The sequence below is a fragment of the Amblyraja radiata genome, chromosome 3 (genome assembly GCF_010909765.2).
Source record: "Amblyraja radiata isolate CabotCenter1 chromosome 3, sAmbRad1.1.pri, whole genome shotgun sequence".
Lineage (NCBI taxonomy): Eukaryota > Metazoa > Chordata > Chondrichthyes > Rajiformes > Rajidae > Amblyraja > Amblyraja radiata.
Window position 1 is genome coordinate 51038555 of NC_045958.1, and position 21471 is coordinate 51060025.

General features: G+C 43.8%; 1 protein-coding gene across 5 annotated transcripts in view; it reads left to right on the forward strand.

Moving 5' to 3' along the window:
* The window catches only part of kank1 (KN motif and ankyrin repeat domains 1), a 259966-nt gene that overhangs the window by 135495 nt on the left and 103000 nt on the right, over positions 1-21471 (forward strand). The window contains exon 1 of one of the 5 annotated variants that reach the window (XM_033017788.1): positions 8252-8662. The exons of the other annotated variants lie outside the window; for them this stretch is intronic. The gene's annotated coding sequence lies outside the window, so the exon portion shown is untranslated. Of the gene's footprint in view, positions 1-8251; positions 8663-21471 lie in introns of those variants that run through there. 5 annotated transcript variants of the gene reach the window in all.

Consider the following 21471-nt stretch of genomic DNA (forward strand, 5'->3'; position numbering starts at 1 on the left):
AAAAATGAACATTTATGCCGCCTCTGTTTCCTCTTAGCCCACCAATGTTCTATGCAAGTCAATGTCACCTCCTACACAATGAGCTTTAAGTTTCTGCAATAATTTTTTCATGCAGCTGGGAAGGAATTCAGCCCATCACATCCACATGGCTCTCTCCCATCACAACTCATTAGTTCTAGCCCATCACCACTTTTCTGCAATCTTGCAAATCTTTCATTACGATATATTTACCCAATTCCCTTTTGAAGGCCACAATGGAGCCTGTCTTCACTACATCTGCAGTTGCTGCATTCCAGATTTCAGTCACATGCTGTTGTTTCCTAAAGAAGATTTTCATTTTTGCTTTTACTCATTTTTCCCTTTTATTTTATAATAACTGCGACCTCAAGTTGTCAATCTTTCCACTTATGGGAACAGCCGCTCCCTCATTCTCCCAATCATATATCATATATCAATTTCCCCTCATTCTTTCATGTAAAGAACCTGGACCCAGCTATTTTCCCACATTCCAGGAAACATTCAAGTAAATCTTTTCTGCAACCCATCTAATGCTTTCATATCCTAATATCATGACCAGAAGTAAATACAATACTCCATTTGAGGACAGACTGGAGTTTCATAAAGATACTCCAATCTGGAATATAGTGGCTGTGAAGGTGCTGGCTGCATTCAAATTGTTTACGGACAGCCCTTGAATCACCATTGTTTTGAAGAGTACAGATGTGATGATGGTAAATGGTATTAGGAAAGGTGGGCACTTAACGGTTGGCAAGGACATGTTGGGCCAAAGACCCCAATTCTGTGCTCAAGGACTCTATCACTTTAGCATGGCTTCCCAGTATTTGTAATTTGTACATCTGCTGAGAAATGTCTACAGATTATTAATTGTTTTTTCAGTCTGCCCTGCAATGTTCAATGACTTTTGGCCATTTTCATCTTCCAGTTCCCCTTTATTCACAGCAAGCATTACAGTGTGTGTGGAAAATTTGCAGACAAAGGTTTTGGGATGGTATCAGAAGAGAAAGTGAAGCAAGCCCAAATGCTCAACTTTGTCCCTCCAGAGCTTGGGATCCATTTCAAAGGAATTGCACACTTTTTGTAAACTAAGACTTAGGATTGCAGCTCAGCATTGTTTCATCTGCTGATTCCATGCACTTCAGAGACCAAAGGCTTATGCACTGCTGATACATACAGGTAGTTATCAGGCCTGGGGGCTTTCCCTTTCAAAGGAAATGACACCGGGCCCCCTGATTCGCCATGGCCAAAAGAATGGGATATGATTATTATTGTATCCAAATTACGTTTTAAACATAGGAAGACAAATAGTTACCAATAAACTGGATACGCAACAACCTTTGATACAATTTCTGTCTGGAACCGTTCAATTAATGTCATTTTGCGAACAATAAGTAAATTTCCCAATAACACAGAAGATAAACCTTGATCAAAGAATTGTTTTCTCGTAGTACTAAAGGTAAAATGAAGGTTCAGATACGTGTCAACTAACTGCCTCTGAGATTTGCTGTTCTTGCTGTTTACCCATTCTATAACAGTGAAACAGTTAATTTCATTGATACTTTGAAGCCTGGTGGTCATTTTGCAAAATGAACTAACAAACTGCATGGGTACTTTAGTCGTAAGCAGTTGGGAAATGTTGGTGGTTTGGTTTAAATTTTGAAACCCAATGTCCTATCGTAAGGGCTTTGTACAGTTTTGTTTGTGGGTCATAGCTAAGAGCTCCGTTCAGAAAGATGAACTACTGAAGCAAAAGTCACAAATGAGAGCCATGAAGGATGTGAGAGAGGATTAAGCTCTGCATTTTTCGGTCAATTAGAATTCTGGCATCTTAACTGAACATTCTTTTAAGTTCCATGCAATTTTACATTTTCTCCAGAATAGACTTTAGAAATACCGTGTGGGCACAGGCCCTTTGGCCCAACGAGTCTGTGCCAACCAACGATCACCCCATACACTGACAATACCTGCCACATTGCGGTCAATTTACAGTTTTACCTACAAACCTTCACGTTGTCCGAGTGTGGGAGGAAACCAGAGCACCTGGAGAAAACCCATGCGTTACAGAGATAGCACCAGTAGCCAGGATCAAACCTGGGTCTCTGGCGCTGTAAGGCTGTAGCTCTACCACTATGCCAACCAATAGTATCATGTATATTTTACCCCTTTTGCCCTCATCTCCTTGTGCCACCATCCCATAAAGATATGAATAAGTTGTCGGGCTTGATGATAGGAAGTAAAAATCATTCACAGATACAATGTTCTGGGTATGGACTGATGGGTCACCAACCAGTATGGTTAACTCCGACCATCGTAGACCAAGCTTGCCAAGTCCTGAATTATAAAGCTATCAGCCTGGAGAGACTCGGTCAATGAGGTTACTGAATTAACTTCATAAACTCCTTGACCTCTTCACAATTAATTGACTTGGAATTGATGGGAATGACTTCTATGAAGCTTTTATTTCATATCTACCATTTTTAAATCAGTAGATTAAACCCAGTCTGAAGACATTATCTTAAATATTTGTAAAGGGAGCGGCCAAACTGTTAACTCCTTGCAAATAAGTTATGTAGCTTTAGCTCTGTGATAATGTACAAGTAATATAATACAAACTTGTAAAAAGGAGTTTGCAAGGAGTATTAGTATCAAAGTGAGACAGCAAATGTATTCTCAGTCACAACTCTCACATGAACTCAATACTAACTGGTTCATGGTGAAACAGCCAATCCGTTATTCAGCTAACATCGCATTGAGTGTGCAAGTTTTTCTTCCTTCCAATTCATCAAGGAAGTAGCTGGACCATAACTGTATGGATATTATGAAGGTAGCCTTCACTTTAAATGGTGAGTACTATAAATCAGAATGCATAAAAGTAATGTATTAGTGCATAAAAGATTCTAATTTCTCAGGACAATCAGTAACACAGATTTTGAGGGCAAAGCAATGTATTATTGTAAATTGTAGTTAATGTTTGCTTACTAATGTGAATTGGACATTTTAGAAAAGACAGTGCTTATGAGCATCTCTAATAGTACTTGAGGGGAAGGATGCTGAGCTGTTACGCTTTGAACCACTGCAGTCCTCCTGCTATGAGTTGGTGTGAATTACAACGATTATGGCCTAGCTGCCATGAGGATAGAAAAATGGATTTCCAGGCGCAGTGATGTGCAACTTGATAGGGGTCCTGCAGGTGGTGGTGTTTCCATGCACCTGTTGTCCTTGTCTCACTAGATCATAGAGATGGCTGTTGTCAGTAGCAGAGGCATAAAATTGTTGTGTAATATGGTGGTGCTAAATGCTGCCAGTGGAGAAATGGATTCCAATCAAGAGGGTTGCTCATGTTACCACCATTGCAGTGCAACTGAGATGACGTTGCATCTTGAAATTACTTTAATTTCTAAAATGTCATTAAAAGTTAAATTTCAATTGTCATTCTGTAAAATAGCTCAAGCCCTCATGCCCGATAATTCATAGTTTACACACGCCCATTGTTGCCGGAGGTTGGGTCTGCCCATGTCTTCCATGGGTACACTGAGTACTGGATATTCAAGAACATTGTCAGTGTTGCCCTTTCCTGCATGATTGTTTGTCTTGTGGGAATCTTTGGTGTGGGATTTTTCAGATTCAGATTCAGATTAAGATTCAATTTTAATTGTCATTGTCAGTGTACAGTACAGAGACAACGAAATGCATTTAGCATCTCCCTGGAAGAGCGACATAGCAAATGATTTGAATAAATAATAATAAGTGTCCGGGGGGGGTGATTGGCAGTCACCGAGGTACGTTGTTGAGTAGAGTGACAGCCGCCGGGAAGAAGCTGTTCCTGGACCTGCTGGTTCGGCAACGGAGAGACCTGTAGCGCCTCCCGGATGGTAGGAGGGTAAACAGTCCGTGGTTGGGGTGAGTTTAAGGTAACCATCACTGACTCATCACTAGCAAATGGATATGCAGGGAATGGAAGGATATGTATTTTGTGCAGGCAGATAAGTGTTGGTTTTAGCATCATAAGATAGATACAAAATGCTGGAGGTACTCAGCTGGGACAAGCAGCATCTCTGGATAGAAAGAATGGATGACGTTTTGGGTCGAGACCCTTCAGACCCACATTTTGTTTGATCTTGGCCTCATGTTTAGCACCGACATTGTGGATAAAAGGGCATGTTCCTGTGCTCAACTGTTCTCTGTTCATGAAGGCACTTGTAAAGATAGCTTTCTTTGCTCTAAGTACCAATATGTTAAAGGCTAGTTAGACCCAAAGTATTGGAGTAACTCAATGGGTCAGGCAGCATCTCTGGAAAACATGGATAGGTGATTTTTCGGTTGGGGCCCTAGAAGAAAGATGGAGGCGAGACAAAGCCTGGCAAGTGATAGTTGGATACAGGCGACGAGGATTTCTGTCAGAGATGAAAAGTCAGAGATGAAAAAAGAGTGTGAGATGAAGATAGAAGAGGCTTACAATATGAAGCCAGAGGAAGGAACGTAGGTAGAAGTGGTGGGCTGAGAGGGAAAGGACAAATTGGTGTGCATCCATGTGGGGCACAGGGTAGAGAAGGGGGAAGATGTGGGTAGGGGCCACTGTATGTAGGTTAGTTAACTAAGATTAGAGGATTCAATGTTCCAGCTATCCAAGCGGAATATGAAGTGTTGTTCCTCTAGTCTGCACATGGCCTCACTCTGCCAATGGAGGAGGCCCAGAACATAAAAGGCAGTCTGGGAAGGTGAGTTAAAATTGTCAGGAAATTGGAGATCTAGCAGGCCTCGGCAGCCCCAGCACAAGTACTAGGCAAAATAGTCACCTGGTCAATGCTTGGTCTCGCTGATCCAAAGAAGGCCACATTGGGAGAACTAAATGCAGTAGATGAGGTTAGAGGAGGTGCATGGGAACCTCTGTCTCACATGGGTCTGCTGGGTTCAACAAATGGATGAGAGGGAGGAGGTATAAGGACAGATGTTGCATTTCCCTTGTGGTTGCAGGGCTGGATGACCTAATTCTGCTCTGATGTCTTTATAGTCTTATGGAATGCATAGTATGGGTGGGAAGGGATGAGTGAACCAAGGCGTTGTGGATGAAGTGGTCTCTGCAGAAAGCGGAAATGGGTGGGAATTGGAAGATAAGACTATGTGACTGGTAGTGGGATTATGTTGAGGTGATGGCAATGTCAGAGAATGATGTGTTCATTGCGAAGGCTGTGGGGGTGGGGTGTGGGTGAACGGTAAGGACCAGTGGAAAACTACCCTTGTCTCATCTGGGTGTGGGGGGGGGGGGGGGGGGGGGGGGGAGGCTGGTAAGACAGAACGACGAGACACAGAGGAGATGCAGGTGAGGGATCCATCGATAACAGCATGGGGGAAACCATCTTTATTAAATAAATAGAACGTCTTGGATGTCCTAGAATGGAAAGCCTTGTCTTGGGAGCAGAGATGTGGTGGAGAAAGAGAAATTGAGAGCTGGGTTGGTATCTTTGCAAGAGGCAGCATGGGAGGAGGTGTCGTCCAGATAACTTTGGGAGTCAGTGGGTTTATAGTTGATGTCAGTCGATAGTCTGTCCCATGCGATCATGACAGAGATGAAGAAAGAGGAGATTCCCACACTGACCTTTTTGTCCTCGGCTGCCTCCACGAGTGAGGTCACACACAAACTGGAGGAACAGCGCCTCGCCTTCTGCCCCCACCTCTCTTCCAGCTTTCTCTTCCCTACTACCATCAGCCTGAAGAAGAGCCCAAATGTGAAATGTCACTTTTCTCCAGAGATGCTGCCTGACCTGCTGAATTGCTCCAGCACATTTTTTTGTAAAGCAGCATTTGCAATTCCTTGTTACCAAGCATAGCTGCTTGCACTGGAGGTCATGTACAAAATAAAAGCCTTGATCTGACTTGGGCCATGCCAAATCTGACATGGGACTGAGGATGTGTCATAGCCACCTGTCCTCACCAAGAATGCCATCCCAGTCCATGCCTCTTTTGACTGTGTTAAACTTATATAACCTAGTCTCCAATCCTTATGCAATCCTAGAGACACAAAAAATTGTTTATATTTCAGCCCAGTTTAAGGACATTCAACTTTTTGCCCAAAGCCAGTCGAGCTGCAGCCGTCACATGTCGTCGGTTCTACGGACTCCGACCGGGGCTGTGGAGCTCTGACCCGCGTGTTGCACAAGAAAACAGTAGGCTGTAAACACAGCTGAGCAAAACCAAGTAAAGCTCTTGTCATGGACTTGTCATTTCCAGTCCAGAATGGTAACAGAGCATAATGGGAAGGGGAGTGTACACAAACCGGCTCATTTGGAATTATGCAGTAGCCCAATATGTCTGCAGGAAATCAGTTGAAGTATTTGCAACTGTCTTTCAGCTGGGAATGCCGAAACTGGACGAGCAAAATATTCTACATTTTTAAAGCTGTGTTTTGAAGATTGAGTGGAAAGAATTATGCTATTTAGACTGTAATATTGGAAGTACAGCCTTTTATACCCATACAACTTTTCTCCCCAATGAAGATAGGCGGCCCCTCAGCCCACTTCTACCCATTTGTTGTTACCCCCAACTCTTGTCCTCATTCTTGCCCTCCACAACAAAAGACCACCCTGCTGTTTGATTAATCCGGCTTTGATGGTTGAGAGGCAAACAAGGCATGTATGGGGTTAAGTTCCTATCAGGAACAATATTTTGAAAGTAGTTTGGCAAGGTCTGGAAGGATTGTTGGTGATGGTGCTTATATAATACCGATTAACCTTCTCAGCAGCACAACATCTTTTTTTTAAATCTGTTTTGGTCTGCTCCTCTCTAAAATTAATTCCAGATTCATGCCCTACTATTTACAATTTTATTTTAAGTTAGTTTGAAAGTGTTTGCAGAAATATAGAGACACAAAAAAATTGAGGTGATCAAGTACTGAGAACAGATGCAACGAAACCTAGCAAGTTATCCTGTCCTGGGCTAAGAAATATGGCACAATGGCATGGTACACACTCGACAAATATCAACATGACCTGTGTGATTTTCCATAACATAGCCCCAATCTGACACATGGACGTGTCATGTAAGACTGTGGGCAGCTGACCAGGTAATTAATCAGATAAGTATTGCCTGTGTGTGAATGTGTGTGAATGTGTGTGAGTGACTGGTGGTGGTCGGAGGGGCCGTAGGCGCAGATTGGCTGCCACGCTTCCGTCAGTCTGCCCCAGGGCAGCTGTGGCTACAGAAGTAGCTTACCACCACCGAGTGTGACTGAGGAGTGAATGAATAATGCGATGTAAAGCGCCTTGAGTATTAGAAAGGTGCTATATAAATCCCATCCATTATTATTATTATTATCTGACATTTTATGACAGTAAAATAAATAACTTGTAAAAAATCTACTTTATTATTTAGTCCTTATCTTCCATGTAGGTAGCTCAAATGTATAGCCATGTAAAAAGTAAGCGGGCTCCCAGACCAGCAGACGTAAATATTGGTGTCTGCCAGGAGCGCAAGGCTCTATTTCCTTGCTCCTTGGTGCACATAAGGTTTGTCAATGTTAACAAGCATCTTGCTTGTTGTGATGAGTCTTCAAAGTTAAAAGAAACTCCAGTTGTTTTCAGGCCCTTTTTCCATGGGGATTAATGTCATTAATCACATTTGTCTCTGTCTCGGGAACTAATGCACTATAGTGCTGAGAACTATATTCTGCACTCTGCCATTTTCCCTTTGCTCCACCTATTGTTATTATAGTTTGGCTTGATTATATTTATATAAAATATTATCTGATTTGATTGGATCGCAAGCAAAACAAAGATTTTCACTTCTCAGTACACGTGACAATAATAAACCTAAACTTTAAATTGCCTCAGTCTCATGTTCTATTTTCATAATGGACCCAAGAATTGACCTAACCATGGAAATGTGATTCAATGTTATACTTTACACATTTTGACCTGCCTGGAGTTTGAATGTATCATGCTATTAGAGATTTTGCATTTGAATTTCATCACAGCCAAGTACAAGAGGGATGGGTCACTGAGGTACTTTTGATATTGTTCCTTTTTTGTGAGTCATCACACTCATTTTTCTTCAGTTCAAGTATGAATCTTGGTTCCCACCTTCAGGCTGTTTGTTCAGCGAGAACACGATCCATGACATTGAATCAAAGGAGGCGTGCCCTTCGAGCCAACCAGGAGGTTACTTTGCATTTACTTAACCACAAATCTTCTGTTTGAGAGTTAATTTTCAATCCGAGGCACGTGAGATTGTGCTTGTAAGGCACACGTGACCTAACATGCGTGCCTGTCCCCAGACCCAAATATCTGAGGCTTGCTGGCTGTTTGCTTGAGCTTTGGAAGGATTAATCACTCTCTCTCTCCTAATAGTGAAAGAATTGTGTACGGAAGTGCAATCTCCTCTTTTATACTTTTGCTTTCTTTGGACTATCGAGCTAAACATTTCCCTGTGGCGTTGACATTTTGAAGATCTGAAGTTACCACTTGAGCTTTAATGTGGACGTACACCCACCAGGCCCGTGGTTAAGGTGTCACTTTACAGTCATATGATCAAAGCATTTAATTTGGATTGGAGGTGATATCCTGATCTCACTTTTCACTGTCTTTCGGTTGGAACGGTAACCTTGCCCTGTTGGCTGTCTGCTTTCCTCTGGTCAGCATGAGACTAACAGGTAAGACCTATTGCTTGTCAATGAATTCCAGTCAATAGATTACTGAACATGAATTGCAAATAATTACTGTGTAATTCTGTATCTGCAGTTTTAGCTCTTGCATGTTACATTGAGAAATTAATTATGACTGATTTGCAGTTTTAAAAATAATAGGTAAATTAAGTGCATCTCCTTCAGACCTGCGTTGGCAAAAATAACTTGTTTTACAAACCTTCATTTAGTTAAATAAATCTTTTTGTCAGTGCAGTGATGTCCACTGTGTTAACATCATACACAGTATCTGCTTTTGCTTTAATCAAAAGTATCAATCTAAATTTTTTTTTAAGTGTTCTTAAAATGCCAATCTAAATGAACTTTTTCTAGCTGTGTAATTTGTAGTTAGCTGGAGCACTTAAATTATATCAAATTGCAAATAGGCAAACTCAATTGTTTTCTATTTTCAGTTTTACAGACAGTCAAGTAGCTGGTTTAACAGCAGCACAATTATGGACCTTGAGAATAAGTTACCTGAATACTTGACTGTCTGCAAGAGAGTGGCTCTTTATTAATGTTCTAATCGAGAAGTATTGGAACTCTACTTGATCAACCCTCTGACAGAAAGAAAGTTAGTGATCCAAACAATTCTGGTTAACATATTTCAAATGAGCCATTAAACTGGGACTTCATCTGCCCTGTCGGGTGGAAGTAAGACCAGGAAAGTTCTCCCTGTCATCCTGGGTGATGCTAATCTTCTAGTATCAATAACAACAGGTTGTCTGATCATCACATTATAGTTAAGGGACCTCTGTGAACAAATCTGTCTTACAATCGGTATTACACTTCTGAAGTTTTTCATTTAAGTGTAATGCAATTTGAAGCATCACAATATTACGATGGATGGACTGTAAAACTGCTCTTTGTTTAGGATAACAGTTTCAAGCAAATATATTTTTGTTGGGAACTTCTATTAATTCTGTAAAACACAAATACTGGAAACTCCAACAGGTCTGGCAGCATCTGTGGTGTGGGGAAAAAAAATCAGACTTGATGTTTCAGGTTGGTGGCCCATCAAAATGCGTGCCTTTTGTGTACCAGTCTTTAGTGCCACCTGGAATACGATCCAACTTGAGTTTTATGCTTTTGATCTCATATGCTGCAGTTGGCCATATCTAATCAAATATTTCAGTTCTTAGTACTTCCTTGTTTCACTGAATCTTTGTCCTAACATTTGACTCCAAATAGCAAGTGCACTGTTGCCAAATGGAAATCAAGTAAAACTGTAATGCTTGAATCTGAAACAAAAGCTCAAATGCTGAGAACTGAGGAAGGGCCCCTGAGCCGATATACTGGCGGGTTTTTGTTTCAGCAGATACTGCTTGACTGGCTGAGTTGTTCCAGCATTTGTCTTTTGTTACTGTCAGGATAACAATAAAACAAGATAATGCCCATGTAAACCTCTTCTGGAGAAACTTCTGTAAGGCTCTTAGCGTAATTATGTTGTGGATAAATTGGATAGTTACAGTAAATGACAACAGACTTTGCAGTATTTGTTGCTTTTATCGTTTTGATTCTGCTGACATACAGATTAAATTAATTTCGTGCAATCCAACATTGTATAATGTTGGCCAATATCAACCTCTAAATATTCAAATGTGGTGGCTAAAATGAGGAAAATGTGTATGTTTACAATAACTGTATATAAACAAGACTGGTTGAATATAACAGCAGATGTGCTGCATGGTGTGTGGATTTGCTTGTAAATGCTGCAACCATTTTTATTTGAATTAACAGAATGAAAGTTCACGCTTTGAATGTTTGGTGCTGCCTGACAAATAGGATTATGATTTATTTGTTGAATAGATGCCACACATCTACAAATCTAACCAGATATTCAAAATCAAAATCAAAATTCCATTTAATCACACACTGGTGTTTGTTCCTCCTCAGTCACCTAACATTATTCCTTCTCGCAACACTGCTCGTGCTCATCCTTTCCTATCCTCACCTCACCAGTCACTTGTGATGCCGTATCCTGCCTTAATCCAGTCCTCTACTTCTCCCTCCCCTTCTGACAGTACCAATCTCTTGGTAACTCTCTCCTAATGCTCGGCATCCAGTTACCTGTTATTTCCATTGCCGCAGCCTTTGTGAAGGTTTACACATTACAGGTCATCCTCGGGTTGTGGGAGAGTTCACAGGTTGGAAATGTTCCACAAACCAAAATCCCACCCAGCAGAAGATGTCTGCAGCCCCGCAGCAGCCAGCAAATCATGACGCCAGTCTCATAACCCCCTGTTCATATTTAACATGGGTCGGGCTGTGTAAGCAGGAGAGTATTTGTACAGTATGCTATGAAAAACCCCCCACTATCTTGGAAGTGCTCAGTAGGTTAGACAGCCTCTGTGGTGAAAGAGAAGAACTGAGCTAACAGTACAGATGGCCAGATCCAAACTGGAAAACTTGGCGCATTCAGTCCCAACAGCTGTAACGTGTCCAGCGGGAAGATGAAATGCTGTCCCTGCAGCTTGCATTGAGCTTTGTTGGAAAAGTTCAAGAGTGTCAGCGAGTCAAAGATGTGTTAGAGTATGATGGAGAATTTGAGTGTCGTGCTTTTGGAAGCTGAAGGCAGCACAGTGGTAGAGCAGAGTGCCAGAGACCTGGGTTCAATCCTGACCTCAGCTGCAGTCTGTATAGACTTTACACATTCTCCCTCTGACCATGTGGATGTTCTTCCATATCTCAAAGACATACAAGTTTATGAGTAATTGACCTGTGTAAAATTATCCCTGATGTGTAGGGGGTGTGTGAGGAAGGTGGGATAATGAAGAACGTGAATGGGTGCTCAATGGTTAGTGTGGACTCGGTGGGCAGAAGCGCCCATTTCCTCACTGCATATCTAAATTAAAGTAAAAATCCTTGCGGACTAAAGAGGCATTGCACAAAGCAGTCACCTAATGTATATTTTCGAAGACTATATTGGATTCATGCCCCTACGCAGCATGGAAATGGGCTCTTCATTCAGCCCACCGTGTGTGTACCAACTATCAAACGCTCATCTACACTAACACCATTTTTGATTGTCCCCACATTCCAATCAACCCCCTTTCAGATTATACCTTTTCATCCCCATACTTTGGCAATTTGCATTGGCCAGTTAATCTACCAGCCTCCAACTTTTAGATGTGGCAGGAAGCAGGAGCACCCAGTGGAAACCCATGGGGTCACAAGGAGAAGGTACAAACTCTACGAAGATGATGCCTGAAGTCTGGATCAAAGGCAGGTTGTGAGCATGGTGACTGAGTACCTGAAGCGGTACAGAGTGAGGCCCAGCGCATATTCGAGGACAGCACCTCATATTTTGCTTGGGTAGTTACACCTTGACTTCTCTATGAACATTGACTTCTCTAACTTCAGATAGCCCTTGCTTCTCTATCCCTTCCCAGTTCTCCCATTAGTCTTACTGCCTCCAACAACATTCTATCCGTCCCCCCCCCCCCCCATCCCCGTGACATCAGTCTGAAGAATGGTCTCGACCCGAAACGTCACCCATTCCTTCTCTCCAGAGATGCTGCCTGAGCCACTGAGTTACTTCAGCATTTTGTGTCTACCTTCGATTAAAACTAGCATCTGCAGTTTTTTCCTACACATTAGCATTTCATTTAGTTTAGTTTATTAGCACGTGTACAGTGAAAAGTTTTTTTGTTGTTCGCTATCCAGTCAGTGAAAAGACCATATATGATTACAATCAATAGTGAGTTTGGGTCTCTGTGAAATGGAACAGAAACAGATAAATGGGCAGCAGTTGCATCTGATTCTGATATGAAGTAATCAACATGTAACATTAACTCAATTTTCATCTCTCCTCAGATGCTGCCTGACATGCTTTGTATTTCCAATATGTTCTTATTTCCAATCAATGTAATGTGCTGGGTCACAGTTCAATCATTGTTTTGTTTTTTTCTCCTCTGTTCTTATTCCTCTCACTCCACACGGCTCGAAACAGATTGAATGTGATTAATGAGCCTTTGCGGTGGGACTCATTCCTGGGCCCCTCAGGAAATTGGAGGAGCAGCACCTCATATTTCGCTTGGGTAGTTTACACCCCATTGACTTCTACAATTTCAAGTAGTCCTTGCTTTCTCCCTCCATCCCCTCCCCTTCCCAGCTCTCCCACAGCCTACTGTCTCTGCCTCTTCCTTTCTTATTCCCCCCCCCGACATTAGTCTGAAAAAGGGTCTTGACCCGAAATGTCCCCTATTCCTTCGCTCCATAGATGCTGCCTCGCCCGCTGAGTTTCTCCAGCTTTATTGTCTACCTTCGATTTTTCCAGCATCTGCAGTTCTTCCTTAAATGAGCCTGCATCACTCTCTTTCAATCAACTGTTTCTCCTGGAATGCACCGTCAAAGACATTCTCTTTGTTCTCACCACCACTCCCTCCATCAATGCAAAACATGTTGTTTACCAGGTTTTCTAGTTTTAATGGTAGGTAATTGATCAGAAACATTAACTCTTTCTTTCTTTCTTTGAAGATGCTGCTTGACATTATGAGTATTTCTTAAATTTTGTGTTTGTTTGAGATTTCCCATGCATTTTTGATTTGCTTTTCTGTGAAGTATGTTAACTGACCACTTCTCTGCCCATCTGATAACATCCTCCCCATGACTAAGCTCAAGAGTGTTTCGGGAGACTGTCAGACAGGCCCAAGACCCTGGCGCGATGCAACGTCTCACCCCCAACAGCAGCAGAAAGCAGGCAAACGATTGCCGAACTCGGCCTGGGGCTCACGGCCGTTGCGGTCCGGATCCGCCCCCACTCCTAATCCCAGAGCGGGGCCAAGAAGATTGAAGATGGACACAAAATGCTGGAGTAACTCAGCGGGACCGGCAGCATCTCTGGAGAGAAGCAATGGGTGACGTTTCGGGACAAGACGCTTCATGACGTCACGCGCCCCAGACGGCTGTGCGGTCGAATGAAGTCGCACGTGACCTTCGCGGGACCGTCATGGCTCAATGCGACCACGAGGTTGCGTTATTAGCGTGCCAAGGACACGTAAGTGGGACAGGGGGCTTTAGAGTGCAACATTCTCTGCGACTCCTGGAAATCTCAGACCCATGACTGTTCAAAAGGGGAGAAAGGAGCATTTGGTGTGGCAATGAGAGCCGCGAGGAGGTGCATTTGGAACACACAAACCCCCTCCATAGGCAGTGGTAGTTGTCAGCACCACAAATCCAAAAGCCATCCTGCCAGTCACCTCCTTTCCCCATCTGTGGACAGACTGTGGTTCTCACATTGGCCTCAGTAGCCACCACAGAACCAGAGTGGAAGCAAGTCACCCGTCTTCTTTGGAGACTGCTTGAGAAGAAAAAATTGCCATTGCATACTGAGCCATTGTATGCTGAGCTCCTCCAAAGTTGCACTCTGTCTAAATGGATGCTTTCATACTTTCCCTTCCCCCAATGCTACCCATCCCACCCCACCATTCCTCCACACCCAGGCAAATCTAGGTTCCATGAGGTGTGGTGATTTAATACTGTCTAGTGCATTTTGGTAAACGTAACTAGATAAATTTGGATTAGGGTGTAATGATTGTGTGGTGGCAGACTAGTAATTGGAGATCTGAACTATGAGGTTTAAATCTTTCATGGCAGCTTTGGAATGTAAATTCAGTTAATAATCTGAAATTTGTAAAACAACTAGTCGTGGTAATGATGATAACAAAATCAACTGGGGTTTTGTGAAGCCGTAAAGCGAATGATTAATGTCCTTTAGGGGAAGAAATGTATTAATACTGTTTGTTTCTGCCTGCGGACCCAACCCACGTGGTGACCTATAAATGTCCTCAGAAGTAACTTAGCAGGCCCTTAAACCATTCAGTTGTTCTAATATTGATATTGGGTAGGTGCAGGAAACACCTCCTTTGCCAGCAACACCTTGAAAATTCTGAAAATTAAAAAAAATCAACTTTTACAATGGTGTACGATATAATTTTTGTCTTGAATTAGATCTTTAATATTAGACATCTTAAGCAACTGTACAAAAATGGCATCATGAAACTGCTGACAGAAATATTTGGTTGCAACGAATGCAGGACTGTTGACAGTTCAGCTGTTGCTGTAAACTTGACTTGCATATTTGCATATTCATTTTTTATGTTTTGAGCACAGCCAATTTGGAAAAATATTTGCCCAGTATAAATCAAATGGGTCTCGGGTCAGACTAACCTTAAAACATGAATTCCTGCTCTGCCTGTCTTGTTTTTTAATGATCTGGCACCAGAGTAGTATTTGGAACCTGTATGAGGCTGTGCAAAGTGTTTGAAAGAGGCACGTCAAGTTCGGTTTTGCAAACGTTGAGATTTTACCTTCACTTTCATTCTGATACGCCGCCATTTTTGTATTGGTTTGAAGCTGAAATAGCTGTTCAAGTTTAAAAGCTGCAAGCACATAATTTTCTAGGTGTAACGCAGACATTAATACAGAAGGACACAAAGTGCTGGAGTAACTCACCTGGGTTCCAGGCTGCGGGCCTCCACGATGCTGGCTCCATCGGCATCACATGGACCAAATCTCCTGCTGACTCTCCTGGGTGCTGTTGCTTCGCTCTCCCTTCCAACAGAGAACCTTGATAATGGAACCACTGGGTCCTGCACCCTTCCTCCTATTCCAATCATACAATGTCTCGTAACCCTCGCCCCTAAGACCCCATTATCTCTCCCCTCCCCGCACAGAATCTATCCCGAGCCTCCCTTTACCCCTTGACCCCAACCCTCACTCTTGTCATGTTTTCACCATCCCCCGGATGGGGAACTGTTGGTGCTCAACAGAGGCCTGATCGTTGTACCCTTATGCCCCCACCTCAACGAGTTCCGGGTCTGCCATGATGTGGAGCTTTTCATTCTCCGCCTCTGGGCATTTTTCTATGGGGAGGAATCCTTGCAGCCCAGTGATGACCCCTTCTCCTGTCTCCAACATTCCCCCTTCTACCTTCTATCTCTCTGAATCTTTATACCCAACTTCCTAGTGTCTCATCAATTGGTCTTGACTTCTCCCCTTCCCCACTCCATTCGCACCCCCTCTCACAGTCCTTTGCTCACTCGGCAACAATCCCAACATTGTTATTAAGCCTGTCAACATGGGAGTTGCCATTACAGTCTGACGGGCTGAACTCTACTGTGCTGTGGCCAGGCGCCAACTCTCAGACACGTCCTCATACCTACCCATGGACCATGACCCCACAGACAAACACCTGGCCATCATCTCCCAGACTATTTCTGATCTCATTGCGACAGACCCACTTTTATCTCCTTCCTAAAATCCACAAACAGCACTGTCCTGGCAGACTCTTATTTTCTTCCTGCTCCAGCCCCACCGCAACTCCTTGATTTAATCATCCCTTCCAGACCATCCCCTCCTCAGGCACTTTCCCCTGCAACCACAGGAGATGTACCTTTACCTCCTTCCTTGCCTCCATTCATGTACTCAATCAATCCTTCCAGGTGAGAGGTTCACTTGCACCTCCTCTAACCTCATCTACTGCATTTGTGTACCTGATATGGGCCCCTGTACATCGGTGAGACCAAGTGTAGACTCGGTGACCATTTTGCTGTACACTTGCGTTCTGTCCGCAAAAGTCTTCCCATTCCCTCACTACCACATGCAAACTAGAAAAACAGCACCTCGTATTCGGCTGGGGTAGCTTACAACCCAATGGTATGAACATTGACTTTTCAAATTTTAGTTAACCACCAACAACCCCCTCCCCTCCCATGTCCTACCTAGACGCGGGCATATTCCCCCCTCCCCTACATCCTTCCTCTGGCTTCACAATTTGCAAGTCTTCAATCTTTCTTGCACCTTCTGTTTCATTCTTTAGACTTTGTTCCAACCATCGGCCTATCAATAGCCTTCTCACCTGTGTCCACCTATAATCTGACGCGTTGTCTAGCCTCTCCTGTCTCCCAGCTTTCCTTCTTCCCCCCCCCCCCCCAACCCCACTCCCTACAATCAGTCTGAACAAAATCTCGACCCAAAGTCTCGCCTATCCATATTTTTCAGAGATGCAAGCTGACCCATTGAGTTGCTCCACCACTTTGTCCTTTTGTGTAAATTAGCATCTGCATTTCCTGATTCCCACAGATTTTTAACACGTCAGACATAGATTATTACCACCATTCATCTCAATTTCCTCCAAAATGTTTCTTCTGATCTTGAGGCTGTCTTCCACCTTTGCATATTTATTATTAAACCACTGGTATTTTTGCTGTAAGACACAACTCAATGTCTTTACAAATAATTTGTTTCCATCTATAGATTTGTTATGTTATACAAGTAGACCAATTGTGATTTGGTTCTTTGGAATTTTTTTTTACTGAACTCTGGACCACCAGGAGTGATCTAGTTAAAATTCCAGTGCACTGACATGCGAGTGATCTATTTGGGCCAAAAGTTGCTCGGTACAGCTACCTAACTGTTTGTCTTTTACTGATTGACAAACTGTAGTAGACTTTGCCGAGCAGTTGCACTCTTAAGCTTTTGTGCTTAATTGTCCTTTAGAAAGAACTATTTAGCTTAGCATTCGTGTGTGTGCAGTGCATGTTGCATTCCCATCCTACCTTTTCAAATTTACATTCCACTTCTAATTACCAGAATTTACTTGCTGCTTAAGTGTTTACCTACCGCACCATATATTTTATAAACAGCATCTTTATAATGTTTAAAAGTTCGAACCTAACATCCAAGATACAATAAATGGCGTGATTATTATTTTAGCAAATTATATCAGATAAAGGAAGAAAATATCAGCAGGAGGCAGCTGTTCAGCGCTTGAAGTCTGTTTTGCCATTCAGATTGATCATGACTTGTCTATCTTGATATTCCAGTGGGGATGGTTGAGAATCTATATTACTAAAAGTCTGATCTTGACTACTTCCTGTTGTTCTGTATATTGATTTTAGAAAAAACGTTGCCGCTTACGGCTGCGATTTTTGGCCATCTTACTCAGAGTCCCCCTCCGCTGCGTAGGACAAGAGGATTTTTCCCATCGATGAAAAAGAAAAGAGTTATTAGTGTTTAAAAAATGTTGAGATTCTCTCTCATGAAGGCCACGCCCCTTCTGGAAGGGACTATTAAACCCGGAAGTGTTGAGTGCCTAAGTCAGTCTCTGCAAGATGGGGGAGCGAGAGGGTCACATCTCTCAGTCTGAGCTGTGAATAACACTGAACACATGTCTACTAAACTGTGAGTGGTTTTGCTAAATGCTAAAGCTGTGTTGTCTTTGGTTTGGAAATGCTAAAGCTGTGTTGCCTTTGGTTTGGAAATGCTAAAGCTGTGTTGCCTTTGGTTTGGAAATGCTAAAGCTGTGTTGCCTTTGGTTTGGAAATGCTAAAGCTGTGTTGCCTTTGGTTTAGAAATGCTAAAGCTGTGTTGCCATTGGTTTGGAAAAGCTAAAGCTGTGCCTAATTAAAGTTGCCTTGCCTAATTAAAATTGCCTTACCTAATTAAAGTTGCCTTGCCTTCTATATAATTAAAAGTCTAATTTTGACCGCTTCCTGTTTGCGCTTTATATTGATTTTAGAACAAAAGCTACCACGTACGGCTGTGATTTTTGGCCATCTTTCTCAGAGACCCCCTCCGCTCATCAGGTGCCGAGAAATTTTCCCACCGATGAAAAATAAAAGTTATTAGTGTTTGAAAAATGTTGAGATTCTCTCTCCTGTCGATCACACCATGAATTACTTCCTTCTGGTGGGAAGGGTAGAGGGACTATAAAACCCAGACGTGTGGGCGTAGTTCAGTCTCTGCAGGATGGAGGAGGGAGAGGTCACGACTCGTTTTAGTGGCCTTGCACCCTGCTTGAAGTGGTAAGAAACTGCACTTGAATTTGGTGGCCTTGCACCCTTCTTGAAATCGAATTTCAAGGAATAGCCGTGAGTCAACTGCCAGCCCATCAACAGTGAGTGACTGAGCTGCCAGCCTAAGAATCCATTCGGCCCACAATGTCCATACTAGCCCTCTGGAAACCAGTCCCTTCAGCCCACAACACCCATACTAGCACTCCAGAATATTGGTCACTGGCCACCAATATTGGAATTGGTGGAGAAGTGGAATATTGCTTTGATGCTTTGACTGAAACAGTACCTACTATAACTAAACGATGTTTCACCAAACGCCCCCTTTTGGATCTCCTTATTTTTGATTCTTCAAAAATTTGTTCAAAATGAAGGTCATCAAACTTTCATATGTTTCCTGTACCTGCATGGTTATTTCCAGTGTCCAGCGAACCGGCACACCAAACCAGATGGCAAATCATTGCGATTTGTAACCAGTCAAAACAGATTATCAGAGCTCTACTGTACTTCCATTTGATAATAGCAAAGCCTTTTTAAATGTGTAAGTATAGGAAGTGCAATTGCTTACTGAATTTATAGGAATCTCAACCAGCATAATATTAAAATTGTAACGAAACATTTAAATCTTTTTGAAGCTCCTTATAACTTCAGAATGACGTTGCAGTGTCTTAAATGTGTCTTGAAGGAATATGGCTTTTAATTAGTGTTTTTTTCAACACATGTTTAAAATACAGATTAAACAAGTGGGCATTAAAGTTAGTTATGTTATTCCACTACTTTAAGATATTAGTTATTATTCATTTATAAATCTTAAAGTAAATAGTTAATGGGTGATTTGACCAAATTTGTGTACAATCCAGAGATCTGGAAAATCGAAGGTAGACAAAAATGCTGGAGAAGCTCAGCGGGTGAGGCAGCATCTATGGTGCGTAGGAAATAGGCGACGTTTCGGGTCGAGACCCTTCTTCAGACTGATGATGTCTCGACCAGAAATGTCGCCTATTTCCTTCGCTCCATAGATGCTGCCTCACCCGCTGAGTTTCTCCAGCATTTTTGTCTACCTTTATTTACAATCTCATAATTTTCAATTAAAATGTGACCCTGACTATCCAGGATGCAGTTTGAGGAAAGAAGCAGCACCGTTTGTTGTTAGACTAAGGTTTTTGTTTATACAGGTGCACAACCTTTTATCCGAAGATCCAAATAACGAAAACCTCCGAATAGCGGACATTTTTTCAGTCCTTGAAGAAAGGTCCTTGAAAACGTTCACCGAGGGCGGCCCGCAGAGGTGACAGCGGAACCTCCGGTCGGTCCTCGAAGAAAGGGGAACTAAATCCCCATTCATAAAAGAGAAGGTGAGGGTATATTGCGCGGGAGGGTTAATAATTGACAATATGCTGCTGCATGCCCGCTGAGTTAAAAATTTCCCACGGTAGACTCACGAAACACAGTGTATCGTGAGTCTTGCGTGGGAACTTTTTAACTCAGTGGGCAGGCAGCAGCAGATTGTCGCTCCCTTCAGTTTCACCCCACCTACACCCCTCTGCTTCCCGGCCATGTGTGTGACCCCTTCCCTCCCCTCTCCAGCTCCCCGCCCATTGCACCGGCGCGGGGGCTTTGCACTGTCTTCACGTCGGCAATGCCAGCAGGTCAGTGGCAGTCACCGGAGACGTCAGGACCAACGGGACACCGACCCCCAGGCCCACTGCAAGCACGGGGATCCCAGAGACCCACAGCCAGCAGCAGCCCAGCCCCGTTCCAACTCCAGAGGAAAACTGCAAACTGGCCGGAGACGTCAGGACCACCAGAAGCCGTTCCCCGAGCTGCGCCCCCTCATCGGGACACCGACCCCCAGGCCCACTGCAAGCACGGAGATCCCAGAGACCCACAGCCAACAGCAGCCCAGCCCAGCCCCGCTCCAACTACAGAGGAACCTGGGTTGCGGATGACGGGGCGCAGCTCGGGGCGTCGTAGGGGCCCATCGGGGAGCGGGTTCCTGTTGGTCCTGACGTCTCCGGCCAACTGCCATCCTCCGGGAACTGTACCGCCCTGGCAGGAGAGTGAGGTTGTTTGCAGTTGCAGAGGGAGGGGGCAAGGGCGGTACAGTTCCCAGTCTCAGCTCCAGTCCAGGGGGGTGGCCGGAGACGTCAGGACCAACGGGACACCGACCCCCAGGCCCACTGCAAGCATGGAGATCCCAGAGACCCACAGCCAGCAGCAACTCCAGCCCAGCCCCGCTCCAACTCCAGAGGAACACGTTGGGGCAGAAGCTGATGGTGTGCAAGGTACGTCTTGTTCTTGGGGTGGCGGATGAGGGGGCGCAGCTCGGGCTGTGGGCGAACTGCCACTTGTCGCCGTAGCGGCCCATCGGGGAGCGGATTCCTCTGGAGTTGGAGGGGGAGGGGGGTATTGTGCTGTTTGATCGCCCCCTGCTATCCCAGGGACAGGGAGACACAGCGGCTTTTTAGACTGGTGGGCAATCACTTCCAAAGTTCTGCCCACACAGTCAGTACACCTCTCCTACACTGCATTTCATACAAACATTTATTCTGCAAGAAAAAACTACATTGAAGACTCAAACTCGCGACCGAGTAACTGCCAGGATCGAGGCGCAAACTCGCGACCTAGCTCGGGGATTCAAGAATCCCCAAGCTAGGCCGCCTAAGGGCATGTAGCCCCGCTAGGGTGACATGAGTGTGAGAGGTGATCCAATGCGGCGGGCACATTTACAAATTCAGGAATTCATTCAACACACTGCATTTCATACAGACATTTATTCTGCAAGAAAAAACGACATTGAAGACCCAAACTCGCGACCGAGGAACTGCCAGGATCAAGGCGCAAACTCGCGACCTTGCGGATATGAGCCGAGCACTCTACCACTGAGCCAGCCATTAAAATCTACGCAAAAAAAATTCCGTTCCGAAGGCCGACAAATTCTGAATTACGAAAAGTGTCTGGTCCCAAGGCTTTCGGATAAAA